Genomic DNA, 5,830 nt, shown 5'->3' with positions numbered 1-5,830 from the left:
GATTATAATGTTGTTGTTGCCTTAATGCTGATGTGAATGTTTAACTAACTCACTTAAGTGTGAGTAACTGGTGTCAGCTGAGTGAAGAAGCTTCCAGTAAATCTTTTAAAGACAAATATTTTAGACCAGAGCAGAAAAGGCAGTAGCAATCTAGGCTTGCTTAAGAGACTACTCACACTCATGGCCAGGATAGCTGCTGGTAAACGCAGCCTGGTCTTGAGGCACTCCTGGAAAGGAGGGCAGGTTGAACTATGCCACTCCCCAAGGAGTCTCTTGGTGAGGCTACAAATGCCACGGGGGGACATCAATTGAATATTGCTGGCCTAGAAGTCACCAAACCTCTTGATTTTATTTCTTGACTGTAACCTGGAGATAAAGTTCTTGCTGTGACAAATGTGTAGGAGATGCATAATTAGGCTTCCTGTGACACACAAATGATGCAGTTTTCCTTAGTATTTAAGTCTGAGGCTGACAATTCAGCCTTTGCCAACCAATATTCTAGCCTAGGGGTATCCTTTAATCATGCCTTGGATACCACAATCTAACTGCTGACAACGTTGTATGTGTGCTATTGTTTCTCATGTTGTGTACACTGAAAACAAGGCTTTTCAAACTGCAAAGCACAGCTGATGCAGCTAAGAAAATACAGTTGTTACCAGGAAACAGCTGATCAATATGCAGTGCCACAGGAGTGTATGGAGAGTAGAATAAACCTAGACTAGAACAAAAGGTTGGCAGGAGACAAGCACAGGGTATTCTGCACCTGGGGGACAGCAAAAATATCCATAAAAGGAAGGAACAGTTATAGATAAGAGCTTCTTCTACAAAAGCAAGGCTTCTACTCACCTGCAAGGGATGAAGTTCAAAATGGATTAACCGAATAACATGGAGCTCTCCAGGAGTGTGGAGATTAACCATCAGAACCTGTCCAGATGCAGCTGCTTGTGATTAAAGGCTGTTGACCTCAAAGTAGCAGGAGGACATCCGGTGTCCTCAGCTATATCCCATGAAAAATTTGGACAGTGATAGCAAACAGCAAAGCTTGCAGGAATGACCCTTCATATTATTCTTATCTGCTCTTGATTTACTGTCATCAGGAGATCAGCAATTCTCTTAGGTTAATGCAAATGTGACCTTGTTCTGCTGTCTTGTGAAAAGGCTTTGCTGTCTTTACAATTGTCTCAAGGATTGGTGAAGGCACTGAACAGCTGGAAGTCATGCTGTTTGTCTCCCTGGATTTTTTTGCAGAGTTGCTCTTTACTGTCTTTAGGAGTAAAAAAATCTCCTTTCCTGAGGAGATTTTCTTGGTGTAATGTGTGTTCACTGCAGGGACAAGAAAAAGAATTTTCTGGCAGACCTTTCCCCTTTCCTTGGTAATATACCTTCTTCACTTGCTCATCTCTCCCAGATAACTAACTGGGACCATCTACACAAGTAAGTAGTAGGTATCTGGAAGAATGGAGGTATATATTGTATATTATATGTTTCTATCATCTTCTATACTTTCTCTACACCGTGTAATAAGGTATTTCATGGGAACATTAGGCCGCAGTTCTAGAAAAGGAAAGTTCCTTGAGAAATTTGGTTTGCATTTGGTTGTGGTCCCTAAGTCTGTGCTAATCTTCAAATTCAAAACAGTGGAAGTACCCCTATGAAAAGTGAATCTACATGAGGTTTGGGAGTTTGTGTTATTTTTCTTTTTGCATGTGTGTTTCCTCATGGTCCTTCTTTTATGTTGTTTATGGTGAAAAAGCATTTTCATCAATTAGTAGGTTGGTGGGAATTCTTTTTGCTCTTATTCACAGTACCTCTTGTAGAAAGTGGATGAGAAGAATCTGGAGTGCAAAATAAAGATACTGGACTACAACAGAAGGACTATCAGGACTGATGCACAGGGAGTTTTGCATCTGAGAGACAGAGAAATGATTTTAAAGAGAAATAATGAATTTCACTTCTTGCATGGGGAATGTCTTCATTTTATCAATATCCTCTGGTTTGTGCAGACATCTTCACACTAATTGTTCTGTCAAAAGAGTTGTTGTGCAGGATTCATAGAAATTTAGTCAACCTTGAGTTTAGAAAAAGCGCTGGGATCTTTATCACTTTTCCCGTTTAATTCTGTGCTAATAATGGCTTGTGTCTCACTGCATGAAACCTTTATCTTGTATTGCTCAATTCTGTCTGCCTTCCCTGAAAGACTAACACAATTCCTTCTAGGTGGAACAACCATTGCTTGCTTAAGGTCTAAATCGTGCAAACATGTAAGATTGTATTTAACTGTGCTCTAGTTTCAATTCCCATTGACGTCAGGAGAGCTGTTCAGACAGGGAAAATGAAGTGTTTATGTGCTTTGTAGCAATATTAAGATTTTCCTCTTCCTCTTGCTATCAGTTCTGGCTCTCCCAAGTGCCTGTAAAGGCATGAGACTGTCCAAGCATAGATGACCCATGAAATAAGCTCTGAACAATTAAAGGGAAAGTCCAGCTGTGCAGCCATGGCCTCTGCTTTCAAATGCTGCTTTTAACAGTGTAGCAAGAGCTGTTTAAAACAGCAACAGTTTTCTTCGCAAGAGGGAGAATTTGTATCTGAAAGATTAAACAAGGCATCAAAGGGGCAGGAGTAAGCTCGGTTAGAGGATGTTTTCAGTCCTCCTTTCCTCCTGTTACACAACTGCTGCAGAGACACAATTGCTTTAATGCCAGCTGCTGATGGGAGAAGGTCAAAGCCTTTGGCTCCGGAGGGAAGGATCCCAGGCACTTTGCCTGCAGCATAACAGGAGTCAAAGGCCAATGAAGAGGTTGCTTCTGGCATGATTTATTTGATATAACAAAAACCTAGTTGGAAAACACATGACAGTCACAGGCTGTGTTCATACAAGTGGAGGGAAATTGAGAGATGCTGTCAACCATTGGGGTATCACTGAGCATGTCTGAAAGCAAATAGTCATGGAGCTGACTTTGCTGTTGTTAGTCTCTGGAGTATTGACAGACTGTCAAAGCGTGAGGTATATGGAAAAACCTGGAATCAACTTTAATTCCACTAGAGACGATGGTGACTGTGAATCTTTGGGGTGCTCTTGTTTTTGTCTATGTCAGCTATTCTGCTAAATCAGGTAACGCACTGGACTTCTCTCACTTGGAAGTTTTACTTATACATTCATCATGAGTCTTCCTGGAGCAGAAGTCTTCCTCCTTGGGACAAAGAGGCTGAGTCACTGCCCTTCTGCCCACAAGTGACCACAAATGCCCAGGCCAAGCAAGTGTATTCAGTGCTTTGTGATGGGATGGGGAGCAGGTGTAAAGGGCTGCGTGAGGAACTGAGAGCCACTCAGCTTTGTTTGGGAGCCAGAGACAAGCTTGGGCTGTGAGCTTGAAACCTGTGTCCTTCTGGTCAGGAAAAGGTACAGAGAGCACTCTGGTGACAGGAAGACATGAAACTTTAAAGATGGGGAGAGAAAACTGATGTCTGGTTTTACTCTCCTTCTTAGTAGGGGATGTAATGCCAGCATCATCAGACTGCCAAAAAGAAGAGACTGGGCTGCTGTCTAGGTGGTCATTGGGCTAGGGCTGCCCAAAACCAGGGCACCTTATCCTTGGCATGAACTCACAGCGCCACAGCGCAAGTTGCTCCAGGCTGCTTCTCCTTCCCATGCAGAAAAAACACCTTCTAGGAATCAGGAGTCTCTTATGCTGGAGGATTTGGCTTTTGCAGAGCACCAGAAGCATCATTAGCCAACCAAGGGGGCAACTCTTGCTGAACTTGGCCTGTCAGTCTCGTGAGGAAGCACCAAACTCAGAACTGGGCAGATACCAACAGTATAGCTGTGAATGTAGCATGATGGAAATGTCCTGAATGTACCTTTACATGTCAGATGTAAGGATTCTTTAGAAAGTAATACGGATGATGTCAACAAATTTAGACCCCAGTATAACCTATCTTAATGAATTTGTAGCCATTCAAAGAGAAGCTGGGCCATGATCTTAACTTTTCTTAAAAATAAATTATAGTAGCTTTGTCATAAAGACACTTAGTAAGAATTCCTTTTGCTTAAGATGTTCTGTAGAAATAGAAGTTACTTAAACATAACTTTCCCCTTCTCAGAGCAAAGACTGAATAAGCAGGTGGAAGAACAAGTAATTCTCTGAGCTTTTGGGGTGAAACTGCCTGGCACGACCAGGCTCTACCTTTTAACTTTATCATTGGTGATAGCTGGTGATTCATGTTATAAGAGAAGGAGCATGCTACAAAACCAGACCTGGAATATCTGGTGCATAACCTGTATCAGAAGTAACAACTCTGAGGTGGACAGAACGGCAGAGAGCTGGGTCTGTGAGCATGATAAAGGAGTTCTCGGCATAGTCCCTCCACTCTGTTCTCCTTTCTGCAGATCTGCTGTGTTGCACCTCCTAGAGGTGCGGCTGCACCACGCCAGTATGTGAGTGCAGTACCAGGAAACAGCCTCACACCAGCTTCGGGGTGATGCTAAAGGGGAACAGTTCAGTCCCTTCTACAAGAAGGAGCTATCCTTCTGCAGTATGGAAGATGGTGAGCATGAGCTTGGAGACATTGTGTGTCATCCCTGCTGCCCTTCCCCTCACTGCTGCACGTGTGCTCAGGGAGTTCCCCGCTGTGCAGAGGGACCTGCTGCTGAGCTCCAGGGAGGGCAAGTGCATGGTCCATCCTCAGAAACAATTACTCCCGCAGTTCAGCTTGGTTTAATCTCTTTAATCCTTTCCTCAGCTGCCTGTTGGAACCGCAGAAAACAAAGCACCTTTTATTTTTGCTACGGGCTGATGAGGCATGGTGTCTTAGTTACAAACATCTACCCCAGAGGGAGACAGATTACCTCTCCAGCCCCACTTTAGCATAGAAGAGCTAGCTGTGCTCCAACCACATTGATCCCTGTATAGAAACCCCATTCACCTATACTGCCCTCTGTTTTCTGCTTGTCTTTTCAGATGAAGAATACAGAGATGCAGCCGTTCATTTAAAAAACCCAAACAAACCAAAACCATCAAACACAATAGAAAAAACCTGCCTGTGTAAATGTTATTTTAAAAAATCCATATTTGATTTTTTTTTCTGCTGCCATACCTTTTCTCTGATTTCCTTCAATACTCCATTCATTTATTTACATAGTGCATGTAAGTCAGTATGGTACCTGCTGGTACAGATATGGATTAATGTTTTAAACTGCTCATTTGTAGTGGGTGTAACTTCCTTGAAAAACAGCTCTGTCCAATTGCATTTGGACAGTGGATGTGAAGACATTACTCTCTGGTACTTGCTTCAGGCTCAAGTATGCTGTGAGTGGGGGCACTGTCCCTCAAAAATCCTATTTAGTAAATTGAGCTCTTTCTAGGTCTTTTTTTTAATACATAATGTTGGATAATTCTGGTTTTTTATGCTGAGTGTGTGACTAACGACACAGTGGAGCACTCTGGTACCTGAGCCTGGGATCTGTTCAAAGGGCAGGAGGTGGAGGACAGCTTGCACGCATCAGACCAAGGTCTCTACCATGACCTGTAACAGTTTAAAGCACAATGCAGATGTGAGGGTTTTAGAGTTTAAAAAATGTCTATGTGGATGGACATCATAAGAAAATCTTAATTTTGAAATAAAGTTAGAGGAGACCAAATAGTTAATGTACTGAATCAGTCAAAAGAGAAATAAGGCTCTAAGTTTACCTTCCTGTTTGTCATAAGACCACATACAAGGATGAAGGACAGGCAGTGGCCTCATGCTGACAGTTCAATAAACCAAGGCTTTGTGTGTCTTATCACGTTTAATTAGGGCCTGAAAAACCTGTGGCCAACAACACTTGTCATGG

At 42.6% G+C, this 5,830-nt stretch overlaps 1 long non-coding RNA gene across 1 annotated transcript; it reads left to right on the top strand.

The window, feature by feature from the left end:
* Window positions 1-1,011: 1,011 nt before the first annotated feature.
* LOC146441778 (uncharacterized) lies at window positions 1,012-5,368 on the top strand. Its single transcript, XR_014850045.1, has 4 exons — window positions 1,012-1,117; window positions 1,330-1,434; window positions 4,388-4,545; window positions 4,741-5,368. It is a non-coding gene; the product is annotated as an uncharacterized LOC146441778 (long non-coding RNA).
* Window positions 5,369-5,830: the final 462 nt, after the last annotated feature.

The sequence above is a fragment of the Lichenostomus cassidix genome, chromosome 2 (genome assembly GCF_008360975.1).
Source record: "Lichenostomus cassidix isolate B80296 chromosome 2, HeHo_3.0, whole genome shotgun sequence".
NCBI classification, from domain to species: domain Eukaryota; kingdom Metazoa; phylum Chordata; class Aves; order Passeriformes; family Meliphagidae; genus Lichenostomus; species Lichenostomus cassidix.
Note: the sequence above shows the minus strand (reverse complement) of the source record. Positions and strands in the feature narration are given on the sequence as shown.